The sequence below is a fragment of the Leptopilina heterotoma genome, unplaced genomic scaffold (genome assembly GCF_015476425.1).
Source record: "Leptopilina heterotoma isolate Lh14 unplaced genomic scaffold, ASM1547642v1 Lhet_60, whole genome shotgun sequence".
NCBI classification, from domain to species: domain Eukaryota; kingdom Metazoa; phylum Arthropoda; class Insecta; order Hymenoptera; family Figitidae; genus Leptopilina; species Leptopilina heterotoma.
The window spans coordinates 4118602-4140410 of NW_025111138.1; the positions used below are offsets into that span (position 1 = coordinate 4118602).

General features: G+C 21.3%; 1 protein-coding gene across 3 annotated transcripts in view; it reads right to left on the reverse strand.

The window, feature by feature from the left end:
* Window positions 1-21809, reverse strand: part of LOC122509502 (protein artichoke-like) — a 189994-nt gene that overhangs the window by 63706 nt on the left and 104479 nt on the right. Inside the window, exons 3-4 of one of the 3 annotated variants that reach the window (XM_043623627.1) lie at window positions 11596-11833; window positions 10209-10256 (exon numbers count right to left, since the gene is read on the reverse strand). The gene's annotated coding sequence lies outside the window, so the exon portion shown is untranslated. Of the gene's footprint in view, window positions 1-10208; window positions 10257-11595; window positions 12203-21809 lie in introns of those variants that run through there. The other 2 variants (XM_043623626.1, XM_043623625.1) reach the window with 2 other exon arrangements.

Here is a 21809-nt window from a genome sequence, read left to right on the forward strand (position 1 = left end):
TTTTCGTAATATTTAAAAATTAGTAGTAAAAATCTGTTTAGTCAGACACAGCATTTATAATTTCTGTAATTTTTGACAATCAGTAGTAAAAAAAACTTTTAGTCAGACAGGTTAAAATTGAATTGGGCAATAGTAGTACATGCAATCTTCTGTCAGACAATGTAGTTTGTTTCTAAATGTAAATTTTGTATCAGTAGTAAAGTTTAATTATGTTTAGACAGAATTTTTTTAATTTCTCTAATATTTAAAAATCAGTAGTAAAAATTAGCTTTAGTCAGACAGACAATTTGAAATTTCTGTAACTTTTAAGAATTAGTAGTAAAAATCAGCTTTAGTCAGACATAATTATTACAATTTCTGTAGTTTTTGACAATTAGTAGCAAAATACAGATTTAGTCAGACATAATTTTCTGTAATTTTTCACAATCAGCAGTCAAAATGGGTTTTGCAATTGTATTTTTTTAAAATCAGTAACTTAGCTTTCGTCAGACAAATTTTAATTATTTTAGAAAATAGTAAAAAATGTGTATCAATATAGTAAATGTCAGTTATGTTTGGACAAATTAATTACAATTTATGTAATTTTTCGCAATCAGTAGTAAAAATCAGCTTTAGTCAGACATACATTTGTATTTTTCGCAATCAGTAGTTAAAATCAGCTTTGGTCAGACATATTTTTGTAATTTTCATAATCAGTAGATTTTACAAATCAACTTGTTAAGGAGTCGTAAAAAGCAGCTATAGTCAGTTAGTTTAGATTTAAAGTCTGAAAAATTAGTTGTTTCCATTAAAATTGTTTCTACCTTAGAGAAATTTAACGCTTTTCCAATTTAAATTTTTGTGCATATTTATTCAGAAGGAAAGTTTTTGATTTTAATAGTAACAATCAGCTATAGACAGAGGACAGACATATAGTTAAGAGCAACACTATTAATTAATAACAATAAAGGTATAATAAACAAATAATATTAATTATTTATTATAAAATAATATTAATTATTTATTATAAAATAATATTAATTATTTATTATAAAATAATTAATACAATTATTATTAGTATTATTATAACTTTTATCATTATTACTAAAATTGTTGTTATAAAATTGAAAAAAATTCGATATTTTATAGACCTGTAAATCCGCGTGTAATATTTTTGAGCAAAAGTGTCTTGAAGTAGGTACAGTTGCGTAATTTTATGATGTATTTTAAATTATACTCTTTTTTTTATTGCAATGTCGAGTCATGCACCACCTGAGTTGAGTGTGCATCGTTAAGGCGTCACGGACCACAGCGCACATATATATATATATGTATATGCATTTACTACCGTTAGCTCATAGAAAATAAACCCCGCATAACATGCTGGGGGACTTTTGCGATCAGAAAAGTTTAATTAATCACGAGCTTCTACTTTAAAGAGTTGTATAGGATAGTATGTAAAGAGGGGAAAAGGTAGGGGGTGTCGGTGGTGGTGGTGGTCTAAAAGTTGAAAGTAATCAGGGCTCGTATTTCTTTTCAAAAGAATTTATCCTATTTTCCATATATATACATTCTTTATTTTTGAAACATTTTTTTTTATTATCAAAAAATGACGATTTTAATTTAAATATTGAAAAAAAAAATTGAAATCATCTTATTTAAGGGGTTGGTTTTAATTTAAATATTAAAAAATATTGAAATTGACTTTTTTAAAAGGATGGTTTTAATTTAAATATTTTTAAAAAATTTGTTAATTGACTTTTACCCAGTGTAGTGATGATAGTAAAAAGAAAGTAAAATTAAAAATAAAATTTATGTCGAATTTTTTTTTTTTTTAAATTCATGTTCGAAATTGAGAGTATGAATATTGAAAAAATCGTCAAAGTTTTTTAATTATCTAATTTCATTAATAAGAAAAATGGTGAAAATTGGAGAGTGTAATATTTGCTGTAAGTGTGAAATACCACTAGAGAACGATATAAATTGTACATTAAATGAACTTTCAACTAAGAAACTTATGGTAATATGGCGTAAAAATTCAACCATATTTTGTTGCATTTTGCGAGAAGATAAATTTTTAATTAAAATGGTTGAAGCTCTTCTCCCGGTGAGCTTATATTAACCACTTACAGTGCGAGGCCGTCGAAGCTAATTTCAGTCGTTTATAAAATGTACATTAAGGATATTTCGAGCTTTAAAATATTAATTAACTTTTATTAGCTTTATCCTCTTATGTTGAATTTTATAAAAGGCTTTTGTTTATTTTTTTTCTCTCTTTTATTTGCCTCTTTTTTTTCTAGTCTAATATTTTTTAAGGGAAGAGTTTTGTGTAGATTTTTTTTTATTTTAATTTTTCTTTATTCTCATTTACAATATTTTCAAGAAAATGATGAAATGAAATGTTGAAATTTGCAAGGGAAAATTTTGTTTGAAAGTGGAAAATAAAATTTTTAATTTATGAGGTTTTTGTATATATGTTTTACAAATGGGAAAATATTTAATTATATGAAGTATTTAATGTCCCTCGATGTATATTTTCACTAGATGGTGAAATTTGAATTTAAAAATAAAAATTTTTAAATTTGAATTTAATATTTAAAAATTTTTCTTTTAAGAATTTTAAATTAAAATTCTGAATAACTTGGCATTTTAAAGAATATTGATTCGAATATTTTCGAAATTAGATGAATTTTTTAAATATGAAAAATTTTCCAATAAGCGAAATATTGCAAAATTTAATTAAATGTTATTAAATTTTAAACTATTTCCAATGAAGTTTTCTTTTCATTAAATAATTGAATTCTGAAACAAACATACTTATAATTACTCAAAATAATTGATTTATAGAAGATTTTTTAAATAAGAAATATTACTAAAAAATAATTGAATTTTGGAATAATTTTTAAGATTATAATTTTTAGAAATAATTAAATTTTAAAAAATTTGAAATTCTGTTTTTTAATCATTTTAATTTTTCTAGATAAATAAATAACAAGTATTATTTCAAATAGTCTAATAATTTTTTTTATAGTTAGACAAATCGTTTATAACTTCTGTAATTTTTGAAAATCAGTAGTAAAAATCAGTTTAGTTAGGCAGATCATTTCTATTTGACTATCAGTGGTAAAAAAAAAGTTTAGTCAGACAAATAAGAATTAAATTTGGCACTAGTGGTAAATGTAATTTTCAATGAGACAATTTACTTAATTTGTAAATGTAAATTTTGTTATCAGTAGTAAACGCCAATTTTGTTCAGACAGAATGTTTATATTTTCCGTAATTTTTTATAATCAGTAGTAAAAATTAGCTTTAATCAGACAGAATTTTAGATTTTTTTCACTTTGACAATCAGTAGTAAAAATAAATTTAGTCAGACAGACTTTTAAATTTTTGTTATTTTGACAATCAGTAGTAAAAATAAGCTGTAGTCAGACAGATCAATTACATTTTCTGTAATTTTTGACGGCTTCTAGTAAAATAAGTATTAAAAATTAATTTATTGTTTTATTTTCCATTGTCTTATTTTCTCAGTGTTAATTAAAATTAGACGGAAAAATTTCTTTTAGTAGAAGTGTTGTTAAATAATTAAAAAAATTTGATATTTCCTTTGTGACATTTTGATAATTTTTTTTTCGTTTTTAATAAATTAGTTTAGCGAAATTGTTGATTTTTTGCTATAGAAATCTTTTATTTTCTATTAATAGGAAGTAAATTAATAAACGTAATTATTTTAAATGAATATTGGGAAACAAGAAAGGATAAATTTTCACTTTTGGAAACTTATGAGTGACGGCACAAATTGTTACTGTCAAGTTTTACTTAGTTGTTTTGAACTTTGTGAATCACTTTACTTTGCATATCAGCAGCTTTCGCAGCTCTCGTTCATGCCTTCAAAGACTAGACAGAATATAGTGTTTTCATTTATCTTTCAAAATTCACGTCGATATTCTTACTTTTTTTTCCTCACTTTTTTTTCAAGTTAAAAGTAGAATATATAATAACGAAATAAATTAGCATTTATATTCAATTGAAATTCAAATTAACTGAAAAGAAATATTTACATTGTATTAATTTTTGTAAACTTTAGGGGTAATTTTTTTTTTTTTTTTTTGTTTAAAAACATTGTTAGTCATTTTTGTTAAAGGAGCGGTAAATTAAAATTGTTTTCCAACAAAACTGATATTTTTCGGTAAAAATGAAACCAAATATATTTTTTTATTATTTCTTTATAAACATAATTATTCTCTCTTTTACGAATATTAGAGAAAAGAAAAAAAAATTATGATACACTGTTCATAAAAAAGAAGCGTTTTTGTGAAAAACGAAGAGTTTTTTTTTTAATTGAATTTTTATAACAATGAGAGAAGAAGAGTGTTTAAAAAAAATAAAATATGGTAAATTTAAATTCATACAAGTAATTTCCTGCGTCAGTTTATGTGTATACAGGAGGATATTTACAAAGTAAATTCTTTAACTTTCAGACACCAATGGTATTTGTACATGAAGTTTGCATAAAATTTACGTTGGCAGTTTGAATACTTTTCTACATGGAGAGTATGAACGCGCATATAATTAGAGAATTTAAAATATGCACGTGTACGAAGAAAGGGATAACGAGTGTTGGAATTGTAACCACACCCCAAGTTTTCAGAGTGCGTGTATTAAAGTACTACACTCAGTGGTGCGTTTTAATTATAGCTGGTCGGTTGCGCTTTGTACTGTTATGTCCTTAAGTGTGCCACGTCATTAGGACCGAGATTATTTCTAACTAAATATTTTAAATTACAACATGCGATTCACTTTTTTTTCGTGTATTATAAAAATTTTTTCCGAAATAAAAAATTTTTAATATATTTTGATATAAAAAAATTTAAATATGTTTAAATATAAATTTATTTAAATTAATATGGAAATTTTTTTAAACAACAAATTTTATGTACTTTTTTCTAAGCAATTTTTTTTAAGTTTTCTTTATAAGTTATTTATCCTAAGTTCTTTTTTTATTTTAAGTTTTATTTATTTTTATTTATTTTTGAATAAATAAATAAATAAAGTCTATTTTTTAAATTCTTCTTTTATTTTAAGTAGAAAAAGAACTTAAGATAAGAAAAATAATTTAAAATAGAAAAGAACTTAAAAGAATTGGAAATTAAAAAAAAAATTAAAAATAAAGAGTGGATTTCGAATAAAAAATGAACTTGAAATAAAAAAAAATATGTAAAACAAAAAAGAACATCAAAAAAGAACTTTAAGTTAGTTTTTCATTTTACATACTTTTTTTTATTTTAGGTTCATTTTTTTTAATTTTCTTTTATTTAAAATAAAAAGAACTTAGAATTAAAAAAATATACAAAAAGATTTGAAAATCCAAAAGAAAAAATTAAATTAAAACAACGTAATCAATTTTTTTATCCTAAGTGCTTTTTAGGTTCTTTTTGTTTAAATTTTGTTTTATTTAAAATGAAAAGAACTAAGGATTAAAAAAAATATACAGAAAGAACTGAAAATCCAAAAAAATTATATTAAAAAAGAACTTAATCAATTTTTTTTATCTTAAATGATTTTTAAGTTCTTTTTGTTTTGAAATCTTCTTTTTATTTTAAGTAGTAAAAAATTAAAAATTTTAAGTAATTGGAAAGAGTTAGAAATTAAAAATGGAATTCAAAATAAAAAAAAGATCTTAAAATGTAAAAACAATTAAGAAAAATAGAAAATTAAATAATGAAAAGAAATTAAAATAAAAAAACATAAAACGAACTTTAAGTTATTCTTTTTAATTCTTTTTTTTTTTATTTCAAGTTTGTTTTTTTATAAAAAAATTTGTTTATTTAAATTATTTAGAATACAAAAATATGAATAAAGGAATTGAAAATAATAAATAAACAAAAGAACTTGAAAGAATTTGAACTTAAAAAAAAAACTTTGAAAATAACAAAAAGTAGAAATAAAAAAAATTTTAATTGAAAATAAAAAGAACTAAAAAGAATTGAAAACTTGAAATAAAGAAAAGTTTAAAGAATTTAAAATAAAGAAGAATTGAAAATAATAAATATACAAAAAAATTTTAAATAAAAAAGAACACAAAATGAAGAAAAAAATGTAAAATAGAAAGGAACATCGAAGAAGAACTTAAAAGAATTTGAAATTAAAAAAAAACTTTAAAAATAACAAAAAGTAGAAATAAAAAAAATTTTTTAATTGAAAGTAAAAAGAACTTAAAACATTTAAAAACTTCAAAAAAACTTGAAATAAAGAAAAGTTTAATGAATTTAAAATAAAAAACCTTAAAATAAAAATCTTGAAATAATCTGAAATATACAAGAATTGAAAATAAAAAAAAACTTGAAATTGGAAACGAGCTTTTATTTCTTTTTTAATTTAAATAAAAAGAATATTTAAAAAGAGGTCTTAAAAAATTTGAAGTGTTAAAAGAATTGAAAATAAAAAATATTGACATGAAAAAAAGTTAAAAGAATTTAAAATAAAAATAAAATAGAATTAAAAATATAAAATCAACTTGAACTAAAAAAAAGTTCAAGGAATTTAAAATAAAAAATAATTGAAAATACAAAAAAACTTGTAGTAAAAAAGAATTTTATATTCTTTTTTTAATTTAACTAAATTATTTTTTTATTATGTTTTTTATTATTTTGTTATTCGTCTTTGTCGTAAGTTTTTTATTTGTCTTAATTTCTTTTTTATTTTAATTCCTTTTTTTATTCGAAATTCTTTTTTTTTTTTAAGTTCTTTGTTTTTATCTTCAGACTTTTGAAAATAACTTTTATATTGTTTATCGTTTTTTCATCTTTCTTTTATTTTGGGTGGAAACATGTTGAGCAGCTTTTTTTTTTTTTAAAAACATAATCTTAAGGTCGGGTCATCTAGTTTGCGTAAGTCATGCCACAGCTTTCGAGCTGTGGCGAATTTTTAAAAACAAGCTTAAGAAGCTTTTTCCATATTTTCTTGGGGGTAATTTTTTCTAAATTACGAGTATATTTAAATTAGAGTGGCGCGCGGTTTTTACATTTTGAACGACTTATCTTCCTTTTTTTTATTAATGCTATATATACGCTCTTTAATTTCGTAACTCAACTGTCGTTAAATCAAGAAAAAAAAAATGTTAGCCTTTTATCATCATTTTTTTCCCCTCACGCATTTCTCTTGGAAAAATGCAAATAAATTCATATACATGTTTATGACTTTATAAATAGGGAATTAAAAATTTATGTCTTGCTATATTTTTATCCCCCTTTTTTCGGTGGTTTAGAATTGAAATTATTTAAATTATATTTCGTTGAAAAAAAAAATTTTCTGTTTGCTTTTATTCTTTGGTGGTCGTTTAATAATAAATTGTTATTTTTAGCAGCAATTATATAATAATTAATTTATTATTTATTTATTTGAAAAATTACTTTTAAAATTCCAAAAACAAGATCTACAATAGTATTTATTTATTTACTAAACTTTATAACTTTAATTTATCAAGTTAGACAAAGAAAAACTAAAAATTAAAATCGATGGATAACTCTAATTTATCAAGTTAGGAAAAGAAAAACTAAAGAAATGTTTTTAAATTAAAAAAAATTAATAAAAGTTTGTCTCTCAATATTTTTAGAGTTTATTAATTATACGAGAAGAAATTTAGTGTAGAACATAAATCAGAATTTTTTAAAAAGTGTGTGTATATTCTTTTAAGGAATTTCATTAGCCTGATATTTAGATAATTTTCACTTGAAGGATGCAAAACTTTAAAATTTATGATGAGCAGTTTAGTCGGAATGTAACAAAGCTGTAGACAAAGAGAGTGTCTGACTAAAAGTACTTGTAGTTTCCGACGACAATTTCAACATAAATGAATTACGTAGCGTTGCATTGTTTCTAAGTTCATTTACGTGAAATTAAGAGAAGTTATATATATGTATACACATTTATATATATGTACATTACTTCGCTACTCACTTACATTTTCAATTAAATTGAGATTAGGTCATTTTGTTAAGTGAAGTTTGATTAGTTCCCTTTTTGAGAAATCATGCAATCAGATTTCACTTGACGTGGATAAACTTTTCTCACACATACTTATTATTTTATATGCATATATATTCACTACTTCCTCTCGGCATTTGCATTAATCATATTTAAAAAAAAATTTTCTTACTTCAAAAATTTATCTAAGTGCCGTAAATAATTTTTATTGTTAATTAATTCCATTTTTTTTATGCTACACAGTGTTTATTGTATAGACTGAAAAAATTTTCGTTCTAAATTTGACGAAAAATTTTATATAAATATAAAATATGAGTTAAAATATTATAATAAAATATTATATAGAAAATTATAAATATAAGTAAATATAAATATTAATGAATATTAATAAAAATTTAAATACAAATAAATAATTATAATTCGTAAATTTACAAATATTTTATAATTTGTTTTTTTTTCTTTTTTATAATTCTCATAAAGCATTTCCTTTTCTTTTTGTTTCAGGTGAGTTAAACAATACGTTTCCTGTCGAGTTCATTTCGTAAGTAAATATATATTAAAATACATATAATTATATATTATTGATAAAATATCATTATTAAAGGAATAATTAAAAAATGATGAAAGAAAATTAAAAAAAAGAAACATTAAAATATTAAATCTACAGGTTTTAAAATAACGTATTTTGACTTTTTAGTTACAAAATAATTAACAAATCGGTTTAAATAAAAAGCAAATATTAAATCGTACTATTAATATATTAACGTTAACAAATATTAATTTTAATAAATATTAATACTAATAAAATTTAATAATGAAGATAATCCATGAATTTTGTTTTCACGTGATAAATTACAGTGAGAAAATAATATTTATTTGAATTAAACATATTTATCTCTGTTATAGAGACAACGAAATAATTATTTTTGAATTATAATTTTTAGTATTCGGACAAAAAGTCCAAACCAAAAAATCCAAAAAATTAAAAAAAAAATTTTTTTGACTTATTTTTTGGATTTTTTGTTTTTGTCAAAAAGTCCAAAGAAATAAATCCAATGAAAAAAAAATTAAGATAAAAAAATTCAAATAGTTGCCTTGAATTAAATAAATGAATAAAATTGTTCTTTTTTTAATTTGTTAGGTAAACTTAACATTTCAAATTTCCTAAAATAATTAAATTAATCGAGTAATATAATTGGAATTATATTTTTAAAAAATAATTTAATTTTTGTAAGGAATTTTATCAAAATTATTGAAAATAATTGTATTTCTTGGAATAATTGTTTGAAAAATTTTATAGAATAATTGAGATTTTTCTAGAAATTTTTATTATTTATGAAAATATAATTGAATTTTTGTAAAGAATTTTTTTAATTTATAAAAATAATTGAATTTTTCTGAAGAATTTTATTATTTATGTTTATATAATTAAAATCCTGCGATTTTAAAAATTAATATTTTAAATTTCGATTTTATAGCGTAAAAAGTAAAAACGTGGCTTTTTCACATGTTTCACTATTTGTTTTGGACGTTTTTGACTTTGGACATTTTTATTTTGGATTTTTTCTACTGTGGACTCTTTTTCTTGGATTTTTCGGTCTGGATTCTTTGGATTGGATTTTTTTGTCCTGTAATCATAATTTTGATTCAATATATTTTAAGTTTGATTAAATAAAAATTACGTTTAATTCAATTCTAAAATTTAATTCAAATATATTTTTTCGGTTGGCTATTTATTTTAGAATTAAAAAATTTTTTTTCGTGTATACTCTACATATAAAATAAATGAATTAAAAATAATTCGTCTTCTATTCAATTTTCTTCAGTGGTTTTTCTAAGCCTCTCAAATTGAGATCATTAAAATTGTACTAAATTGCATAAAGTATTAAATTTTATCGCAATAATATGATACATACTTATTTATGGTCTCAATTTAAGATCCTTGGAAAATGAAGCTCGTGAATTGAAAAGAAATTCTTTTTTTATTTTTTGTTATTTATATTAAAAATAAAAATATAGATTTATGATTTTTTGTATAAAATAAAATATTTGTTATTTCAAGTAGAAAACGAGATTATATTATTTAATTTTGAATTTCGTTTTCTCATTGAAAAGAAGAATATTAAATTTAATTTAAAAGCAAAAAATAATTGATTTTGTTGTCAACTGAAGTATTATATTAATATTTGATTCAGTAGATTTTTTTATGATATTAATATTATAAACATAGAATTAGTACTTACTTTGGTTTTTAGATTAGAGAATTCATTTTTGCAATATCCTGAGATGGACTGAAACAAAAAAATATGACGTTTTGATAAATTGTCATTGAGAAAATTACTTTTATAGAAAATTTTTCTACAATTGTAATTTATTATATTAACGTCAGGGAAATTGAATTTAAATCTTAATATAAATTAAATTAAATCAAATTTAAATATATAAATTTAAATATAAATTTAAATGAAGTTTAAATATGAATTTAAATTAAATTTGAATTAAGGCCACATGTCAGGGTAATGAAGAAAGTTAGGAAACAAGAATTCAGAAAATGTCGGGAAATTTTATTAATATTATTATAGAAAAAAACTCAGATTTTGTACAAATGTTAAAAAATTTAATTGTTTTATTCTAATTTCTAATTTTTATTCAATTCTTTGAAGATAATTGAACTCTCGGAGATAATTAATTAAATAAATTTTAAATTATTCGAATTTCGTAAAATTTAATTAAAAAGTTATTGAAACTTTGAAAATCTGATTAAGAGGACGGTTCACTCTGAAAAAAAAATTGTTTTTTAAATTTAATTTTTTTTAAGAATAAAGAGAGATATCTAAATAATATAAATAAATAATTTCAATATTTGAAGCAAATAAATTTTATTTGAACCAGTATTTAAAAGAAATAACATTTAATTGACCAGAATAAAAATTATTTGTACCAAAAAATATTTATTTGATAGTAGGCAAGTAATTTTTTATTTGAATCAAATAATTTTTATTTAAATCAACTAAATGGCATTTGCTTAAAATACTTCAGTATTTGAAGCAAATACGATTAATTAATGGTTAATTAATTATTATTGGTTCAAATAAAATTTATCTGTAGATAAATCATGATTCAAATAAAGATTATTCGATAAAATATTTATTTGATAATAGGCAAGTAATCGATTACTTGAAACAAATCATTTTTTTTTTTTTTTGGGTAAAAAAATTGAGTTTTACGAAAAGTAAAAAATAAAGTTATCCGATCAGGAAAAAAGTAAAAATTCTTACCGGAAATTAAAAAAATGATGAAAGAAAAAGTGAAATAAAAATGTTGTGACAACTCAAAAGAAATTCGAAAATAATTTATTTTATGTTCAATAAAATAGAAAGATTATCGGATCTGAGATAGAATTAATTTTATTAACATTTTTTAGAGTTTAATTATATTATCTATTATATTATTATTTTTATTATTTTTATTATTATCATATAAAAAAAATGTTCATATTGATGAATTGTACATCTAAAGTTGAAAGTGAAGAAGGAATTATCTTTAGCCGTAATTCTGAAATTAAAATGAATAAAGAAGGAAGAGTTTAAAAAAGTTATTATCGTGCGCTTCTTGCGCCTGATATCTTACTTTTAATAATTCACTTTCCATATTTCATTCGCAGTGCATTAGTTATATTTTGCTCAAGTCGCATTAAAGCTTGCCCAAGGTATATACGGGCGCGCTAGCCTTTATCTGACAGAATTGCAGCCATAACGTTTCCTTCTTTCTCCCTCGACGAAACGGTTTCTCAAACAAAGCTCTACACCGCAGATAAAATCTTTTCATCCTCTTTTGTCCTTCATGTCCTTTTCCAACCGTTTTCTCACTTTGACCGCATAACATATGACGACACGTTCAGGCAAAAAAGAAAAAAAAATGCAAATAAAATGGCAAATACTTTTAAAAAATGATCCATAAAGAATTATGAATAAAAGATTAGAACTCTTTTTTCGTGGATATTATACAAATATATGTGTTAATTTTATACACTGGGTGGACAATATGTTTGAATCAGTTATAGTTACACTGAGAAAAAAGGTTTATTTGTCTCAGGGACTACTGTACTTTTTGTTTGGTACGAAATAAATTTTCTTTGATTAAAATAAATTTTATTGGATGCAAATATTTTCGGTGCAATAATTTTTTGGTTCAAATAAATTTTCTTTGGTTCAAATAAATTTTATTCGGTGCAAATAAATTTCTTTGGTTCAAATAAATCTTCATTGGTTCGAATAAATTTTGATTGCTTCAAAGAAATTTTCTTTGGTTGGAATACATTTTTTTTTTTTTTTCAAATAAAGTTTCTTTGGTTTAGATAAATTTTTTTCGGTTCGAATAAATTTTGTTTGATTCAAAAAAAAGTTTTTTTTTGCCTCAAATAAAATTTCATTTGGTTCGAATAAATTTTATTCGTTTCAAATAAAGTTTTTTATTTGTTTGAAATAAATTTCCTGTGGTTTTTAGTTGTTTAATTTATTTTTTTTTTGGTTAGAATTTAGTTGGAGAAAAAATATTAATTACTCACTTCTAAAGAATACAGACGGGAATATTGAACGCGTATTCTAAACTGAATTCAACTTGTTAAAACTTAAAAGTTTCACCTGGATATCAGAAGTAATGAAAATTTGAATTCCCTACTCTTTTGGGAATTAAGTCTGAGCTTACAGTGAACAGTTCATTTATACAGAGAAAAGATTTTCATATTCAAAAGTGAAATATTCATTGGAACTTTCTGAAAGAGGAAACGTCGACACTTGGTTGTTGTCGACTAATGAATATTTATGTGAATATAAATAAAATAGACTAATTAGATGAAATTTGTTTTGTTTCATAAAGAATAAATAAAAAACGATAAAGTTGCTGTGCTAGAAAGATCGAAATAAAAAAATCTTCTTTTGTTTTCATTTGTTGAAACTAAAACTCGTTTAGAAAGTTTTAGAAGACAGCGAAAGACGGGAAGAAAAACAAAAGAAGGGACAATATGTCTTTTAAGAGGAGTTAATTACCTGGAGTAGTAAACTTTTTCAAGAGAGTGTTTATGCCACCTATGATACTAAATTAGTTTATAACACATAATAATAATTAATTAATAACACCTAATTTAATTTTTTAATTAATTAATTTATAACAAAGGTCAGGGAATTAAGGGAAAAGTCAGAGAAAGTAAAATTGGTCAGGAAAATCAGGGAAAATTTAGGAATATTTATTTATTATTTATTAAACATTTATTAAAAGTATTGGAAAAAATTAAGTATATTTAATTAATTATGAAAAATTATGGATTTATAGAAGAATCTTAGTTAAAAACACTAAAATAATTGAATTTTGGAGAAGTTACAAATTATTGCAGAAATTTAATTATTTTTAAAAGTAACAAAATTCTTAGCAAAAAACAAAAATTCAATTACTTTTAATACAATTTTAATTTAATTAATTTGAAAAATTTAAATAAAATTCTTCGTTAGTATTCAATTATTTTCACAAATAACCGAATTCATTACAGGAATTCAATTATTTAAAAAATTGCTTATAAAATTTGTTGCAAGAATTCAGTTACTTTCATAAATAATAAAATTCTTTGAAAAGTGCAATTATTCTTAAACTTTTTATTAAAATTCTTAGAATGAATTTAATTATTTTCAGAAATAATAAAATTTTCACATAAATTCAATTAATTATAAATTTTTTCAAAAATTTCTTCGCAATAACTCAATTTTTTTCGTAAATAATAAAATTCTTCTTAGGAATTCAATTATTTTCATAAATAATGAAACTCATCGTCGAATTTCAATTATTTGTAATACAATTTTAATCGAATTTTAATAATTATTCATAAAATTTTTATTAAAATTCGTCAAGAGAATAAAATTATTGAAAAATTCGCTGTTAAAATTTTTTATGTTAATTTAATTTTAAGAAACATTCAATTCTTCAATAAATGATTTATTTTTATATTTAAATAATTGAATTCTCGTAGAATTTTCTAATAAACATTGATTTAAAAATGAATTTCAGTTAAAATTTTAGATAATAATTGAATATTAATAGCATTATAGTGTAAATTTTTAGAAATAATTGAATTTTGAAAAGGTTTTAAATTGAAATTTATGAAAATTTGAATTTTTCATATTTTTAATATTAACATTTCAGTAGAATCAATTTTGCATTTTTTTTAAAAATTGTTTAATGTTTTTTTTCTAATATATATTTAATTGAAGAATTACCGAATAATTGAATTTAAAATTTTTGAAAATCTTAATTTGTATGGAAAAATAATAATAATTGAATATTTATTATAAATAAAACTCGATGTTTTCGAATAATTTTACATTTAAGGAAATTCGTAAATAAATGTAATAAAACATTTTTTTGAGTATCTAATAATTTTTTGAGTGAATCAGAATATTCTTTAAGATCAGAAGAAAAGTCGAATTTTTTGTCTCTGGAAATCAGGAATAACAAAATCAAACTTTTGTGGAAACCCTGTATTTAAATTGTATAAATATTACTAAATATTAATTTGTATAGGTGCTAATAAATAACATACATACCTATGATAAATTATTATAATTTAAGATATTGAATGAAAATGAAATGAGAAAATTATTCTCAAGAAAAAGAGGAGAATCTGAAAATTCAAAATTTACAAAAAAAAAGAAAGGAAAAGACTTGAAATGAACTTCTCACATGTAAAATGCAAAAGCTGAGAGAGAATAAAAAGAAAGAGGGAAAGAATACAAACATGAAAGTCCTTGCAAGAACTATAATAAAATTGAGATCATTGTAAATGGATGTCATGTGAAGTACAGAAATAGAAAAAAGAACCTCGAGAACTCTGAATGGAATGCAGTGAAGAATTATGACACATATTACAAACATCGTCGTGGGGGGGGGGGGTTTGAAGAAAAACAGTGGAAAAAATGTAGAGGAGAAGAAAATGTTTTCGATTTAAGTTACAAGCGTATTTTCTTTATTTTTTCTTTGTTTGGTAAATTTATTCTACACATAATACTCAGGGGTCGTGATTTCACTGAATCTTGATTTAATTATAGGCGATTAAACTTTTAATTGAGAAATGATTTATTTGAAATGGTATTGAAAATGGTTTTAATCACTAAGTAACTTTTAATCAGATTATTAGTTAAATTTATTTTTAAGCTATTGAACTTTTTGTTTGGTTCAAACAAATTTTCTTTGATTTATATAAAAATAAATTTAACAAATAAATTTCGTTTGGTTCAAATAAATTTTCTTTGGTTCAAATAAATTTTCTTTAGTTCGAATAAATTTTCTTCGGTTCAAATAAATTTTGTTTGCTTCAAAGAAATTTTCTTTGGTTCGAATAAATTTTGTTTTTAGTTCAAATAAAATTTTAATCGGTCAACCACGATTTTACTAATAATTAATTACTTTTAACTTATTTTAGAGAATACCAAAAAGAAAATTCTTTTTTAAACTTATCATCAGTTTTTTTTTAGATTTTAATTATAAATTGTCACCTTCCAGGCTTCATACTCAACTACTGTTTTTTTTTTTTTGAGTATTTACACTACTTTAAATTCGCTAATACCTACTAGAAATCAAAAAACTATTCTCAAAAATTATAATCAAATTCTTTAAAGCGATTTACTTATTTTCCAAAAATATTCGAAATTCAATTATTTTCAATATCTAGTATTTTCATAAAATTTCGTAAAACAATTCAATTATTTCGAAAAAATCAATTATTTAACAAAATTTTTATACAATTCTCCACAATAATTCAATTACTTTCACTAATAATAACAGTTTTCATAGCAATTCAATTTTTTAAAAATATTTTTGATAAAATTCTAAGCAAGAATTTAAATATTTTCATAAATCACAAAACTCATCGAAGAATTTTAATTATTTTTAATACGATTTTAAATTAATTAATCGAAAAATTCAATTATTTTCACAAATAAAGTTTTTCACAAGAATTCAATTATTTTAAAATAAAATGTTTATAATATTTATTATATTTCGAAAAAATTAATTATTTAAAACAATGTTTATAAATTTCTTATAAAGAATTTAATTATTTTCAAAAATAATAAAATTTTGGACAGAAATTCATTTCTTTTTAAACATTTTAATACAATTTTTTGTAATAATTCAATTATTTTTAAAAATAATAAAATTCTTCGCAACTATTCAATTATTTTCATAAAGAAGAAAATTCATCGCAGGATTTTTATTATTTTTAATACAATTTTACAGGAATTGATCAAAAAATGTAATTATTCTTAAAAATTTAATTTTAATTCCTCGAAAAAATCAATTATTTAAAAAAATGTCTTTTAAATTTTTTGGAAGAATTCAATTATTTACAAAAATATTCAAATTTTTCACAGGAATTCAATTATTTTCAAATATTTGAATAAAATTCTTGGAAAAAAATCAATTATTTTAAATAGAATTTTAATTCCATTTTTTTTAAATAATTCAATTATTCTTTTAGATTTTAATAAAATTCTTCCCAAGAATTCAATTGTTTACATAAATAATTGTTTGAAAGAATTCAATTATATCGATAAATAACAAAATTATTCCCGAAAATTCAATTATTTTAAGTCATTTTAATAAAATTCTTTGCAAAATTCAATTATTTTCATAAATAACAATATTCATTACAAGAATTCAATTATTTTTGTGAATAATAAAGTGCTTTTTAGGAATTCAATTATTCTCAAAAATTTTAATAGAATTCTTTGTAAAATTTAATTATTTTTAAAAACTTTTCGCAGTTCAATGATTTTCAATATCCACTATTTTCATAAAATTTCCAAACAGAAATTAATTATTTAAAAAAATTTTTGTAATAATCTTCGTAAGAATTCAATTCTTTTCATGAATAATTCACATTTCTCAGAAATTCAATTATTTAAATTAGAATTTGCATAAAATTAGTCGAAAGAAATCAATTATTTAAAAATTTTAATAAAATTCTTCACAAGAATTAAATTATTTTTATAAATATTTTAATTCTTTCATGAATTATATAAAATTCGTTGAAGGAATTCAATTTATTAGTATAGGATAAGAAAGAAGTAAATGTTTTTTATGAAAATTAGGAAAAAGTCAGGAAAATAAAATATAGAATGAAATTTTTATCAGTTTTGTGAAGTGTCTAAAACGAGTTTTTTTTATGTCAAGTTTAATTTTTCGATATCTACTTCTTACTAGTTTTTTTTTTTTAGTTTGAAAGCTACTTTTTGCTACTTTTTTAAAAGCAACTAGCAACTTCTTGCTGCATTTTTTAAATAAAATTAGCAATTTTAAAAATAATAGAATTTAAAAATTTTCTAATTTAAATTTTTATTGAAAACACTAAAAAAAATTCAGTTTTGGAGAAATTACGAATAATTGCAGAAATTCAATTATTTAAAAAAAAAAATAAATAAAATTCTTCTTATAAAATTCAACTATGTTCAAAATTTAAAAAAAATTCTTGTAAAAATCCCAATTATCTTTATAAATAACAAAATTCTTCTCCAGAGTTCAATTATTTTCATAAATGTAAAAAAAAATTCTTGTCCTAATTTCAATTATTATTTTCAAAAATAAAATGCATTTTTCTAATTTCAATGATTTTCAATATCTACTATTTTAATAAAATTTCCCAAAAAGAATTCAATTATTTAAAAAAAATTTCAATATATTTGTATGCAAACATTTAATTATTTTCATAAATAATAAAAATTTCATAGAAATTCAATTAGTTTGATAAATAATAAAAATATTTTAAGGAACTCAATTTGAATTTGAAATTTTTGCATATCTTAATTCCTGTGGAAAATCCTGTTCCAAAAATAAGACAAAAAATAGGAATTGTGCAAATATTTTTCTTCTTTTTCTAAAACAAACTAATAATTTTGTTAAAAATATTGTGATTCATAAACAAAAATAATGGAAAATAAATAAATTTTCTATTTCTCAATCACAGTTGTTTAACAATTTTCTAATTTTTCTGAGAAGTAAAGAACAAATGTCTGCAGAATTTCAATTTGACAAAACATTATATATTTTAACTTTAGTCTTTTAATGAAAAGGAGTGAAAAAAATTCTGATGATTTCTATTTGTCATTACAATTTTGAATTAATTGTAAAATAAAAATAATTATAACATAATAATAAAATATACAATCCATCTAAAGTTAACAAAAAACAAAAGTATAAACAAAAGAGTGTGAGGGACAGAAAAAGTGAATGAATGAAAGAATATTCAAATATTATTATACACGGAGAAAAATATTAAGTAACTTTTACTACTTTTATAGTGAAAAATTTCCGGTAAATCATTTCTGGTAATTTTTACTACTTTTGGAGTAAATTTTGCTACGTTCGATGTAAATTTTACTAATTTTTACAAATATTTACTTCAAACGTAGCAAAATTTACTCTAAAAGTAGTAAAAATTACCAGAAATACTTTACCGGAAATTTTTCCGAGATTTTTCACTATAAAAGTAGTAAAAGTTACTTTATATTTTTCTCCGTGTATAGTTATAACTATCGAGTGCGAAGTCTGACGTCTTCTGATGGAAAATATTAATAAAAAATGAAATTTGAATATTTCCCTGTTTCTTCGGACAATATTGTATATATATAGTGTGAAACTGATGATTGGTAGTGATGGAATTGTTTACTGAGTTTCCTCTTAAAGTTTTAAGGACAGTAATGGAGCGCAGGTATTGGGGTACCGTTAATGGAATCTCAACTAAATTGGAACACATAAAGGACATCGGAGCCAACGTTATATGGCTTTCATCTATTTACACAAGACCCTTGCAGACATCGTATACTACATTACCGATTTCTCAGAAGTGGATCTTCAATAAGACACTCTCTTTGAATTTAGAGTACTTGTCCCCTAAAATGGTCCTTATTCAATAATAATAAAAAAAAAAGAAGAGAAGAAGGAAAAAAGTGCAAGCAACGGCAATTAAATATCACCTTTTATACCTTTTTTTTGTGATAACAAGAAAAGAAACTGCTTTCTCAAAGGCTTTATATCTTCTTTTGTGTTACCACTCTGTCTACATATTAGTGAAATACAATTTTCAGTTTTTTTCCCCTGTCTTTTTACAAACATTTTAAAAAATGCAAATTTTAAAGTACCCACTTCTGAAAGGAGAATATTTTTTTTCTCTTTTCTTAAATATTGCAATATGAAAAAGTTCATTATTTTATGCATTATATAAAGTAGTGAAAGGAAAGTTGAGCGAAAATTCTCTAAAATTAGTTAATTAGAAGAAGAAATATTTAATTCTTTTTTTTTTCATTTGAGAATTTTGTTTAATTGTATTTTTTAGCCAAGATTTTTGTTTAGTAAAAAAAACCTTTCTTTAGTAAAAAATCTCTTTTTAGTAAAATCTATTTTTAGTAAAAATCTATTTTTTAAATCTCTTTTTTAGTAAAAAACCTTTCTTTAGTAGAAAACTTCTTTTTTTTCAAGGGAAAAAAAAAAATCTGATGTATTTTTCTTGAAAAAAGAGCTTGAAATCTTTTATGTTTGGCAAGATTCCAAATGGATCTAAAAGAGAAAGTTCCTAATAACTGAATAAGTACATTCGCAAGCACACTATAGTTGTGAATGAAAAACCCCAGAGGGTTTCTTTCAGGATCTTTTCTTAAATTTTCGGTGGTAAGCATTAGTGTATTTTTTTTTGCGAAAGGAAAAAAAAGAGTATAATTGTCGTATTCAATTAAAATGAAAGTATTCATGATAATATTAAAGTCAAGTGAACATATAAATATTCTTGAATGAATTTTCGAGAATTTTCTCTCGTCATATTATTTTAATTTTTTCTTTCTCTCAGTGATATAGAAAAAAAGAGAGAGAGAGAGAGAAGATTTCTCGATTCGTCATCGGATTCGTGCCAGAAAAAAGGGGAAGAAAAACTTTACAAATTTAAACAAAAGGAATTGAACAATGAAACAGTATTGTACAATCTTCGCTAATGTAATCCTCATTTTTTTTATTCTTCCTTCTCTAGATTGAAATTCTAAGAGACATCATTCCTTTGATATTTCGCTCACTATCTCTGACATAATACATTATTCTGTCCGATTTTTTTTCTTTTCTTTTTTTTTTTATTATTTCAAGAAACTTTGATATTATGTCATTTCCTGTGCGGAGATAAGTTTTTATTGTTTTAAAAAATTATTCACTATCTATTATATATGTATATACAGTTTGGAGATAATTGCAAATTGCTTTAACATATTTACCTTTGGATTTGAAATTGAAAGAATATGGGATATTTTCTTGTGATATGAACTGCGTATTAAGAGTATTAAGAGATTGGGTGGGAAGTGTGTTAAGAGAGATTGGATATTAAATGTATTAAGAGATTGAGATTTAAAGATAGAGTGATGATAAAATTATGTTTTTAATTATAGCATTGAGAGTTATAGGACCTTGATTTTGGTGATGAATATTTTTAGTGATTTTTAGTCATTTTTTAGTAAAAATTTGAGTGAAAAAATTGAAAATTTACTAAATGAAGTAGTAAAATTTCACTAAGAATTTTCACTATTTTTATTATTTTGTACTATTTTTACTATTTTTACTATTTTTAATATGTTTACTATTTTTACTATTTTTACTATTTTTACTATTTTTACTATTTTTACTATTTTTAATATTTTTACTATTTTTACTATTTTCACTATTTTTAATATTTTAAATATTTTTACTATTTTAATATTTTACTATTTTAACTATTTTTACTTGTTTTACTTGTTTTACTATTTTCACTATTTTTTCAATATAAGCTATTAAAAGAGATTTTTCTCAATTTTTAAAAATTCAAATTAGTAAAAGGAAGTAAAAATAGTAAATTAGTAATTTTTCGCTGAACACTTGAGTAAAAAAATTAAAAAATACTAAATAAAGTGGTAAAATTTCAGCAAGCATTATTACTTTTTTATACTATTTAAAGTATTTAAAGAGGTTTTTTTATTTAAAAAAAATTTTAATTAGTAAAAATAATTAAATAAAATAGTGTTAAATGGTGATGAATATTTTTACCGATGTTAAGTAATTTTTCACTAAATACTTCAGTAAAATTTCAAAGAGAATTTTTTTTAATTTAAAGGAATTCAAATTAGTAAAAAGTAGTAAAAATAGATAATTTTAAGTATTTTTTCAGTTTTCACTCTAAACAAGAGTAAATAACTTAAAAATTACTAAATAATTTTACTCCTGTAAACTTTAGATAAGAATTTCTACTATTTTGTTCTATTTTTACTATTTTAACTATTTAAATTTTTTTGTTTTTATTTAAAAGAAATTCAAAATAGGAAAAAGTAATAAAAATAGATGATTTTTAGTCATTTTTTCACTAAACATTGAAGTAAAAAAAATTGAAACTTACTAAATATAGTGGTGAAATTTCACTAAGGATATTTACTATTTTTTTCTATTATTTTACTATTTTTACTATTTAAAATATTCAAAATGTTTTGTTTTAAATTCAAAAGAATTGAAATTCATAAAAAGTAGTAAATATACTTTATTTCTAGTAATTTTTCTCTAAACACATTGAGTAAAAAAATTAAGAAGTACTAAATGAAGTGCTAAAATTTCAATAAGCATTTTTACTATTTTTTACTATTTTTACTATTTATAGTATTTAAAAAGTTTTTTTTTAATTTAAAAGAATTTGAAGTAGTAAACATAAATAGTTAACTTTGTGTTGAATATTTTTGCTGATTTTTAGTAATTTTGTACTAAACACATGAGTAAAAAACTTGAAAATTACTAAATGAAATATA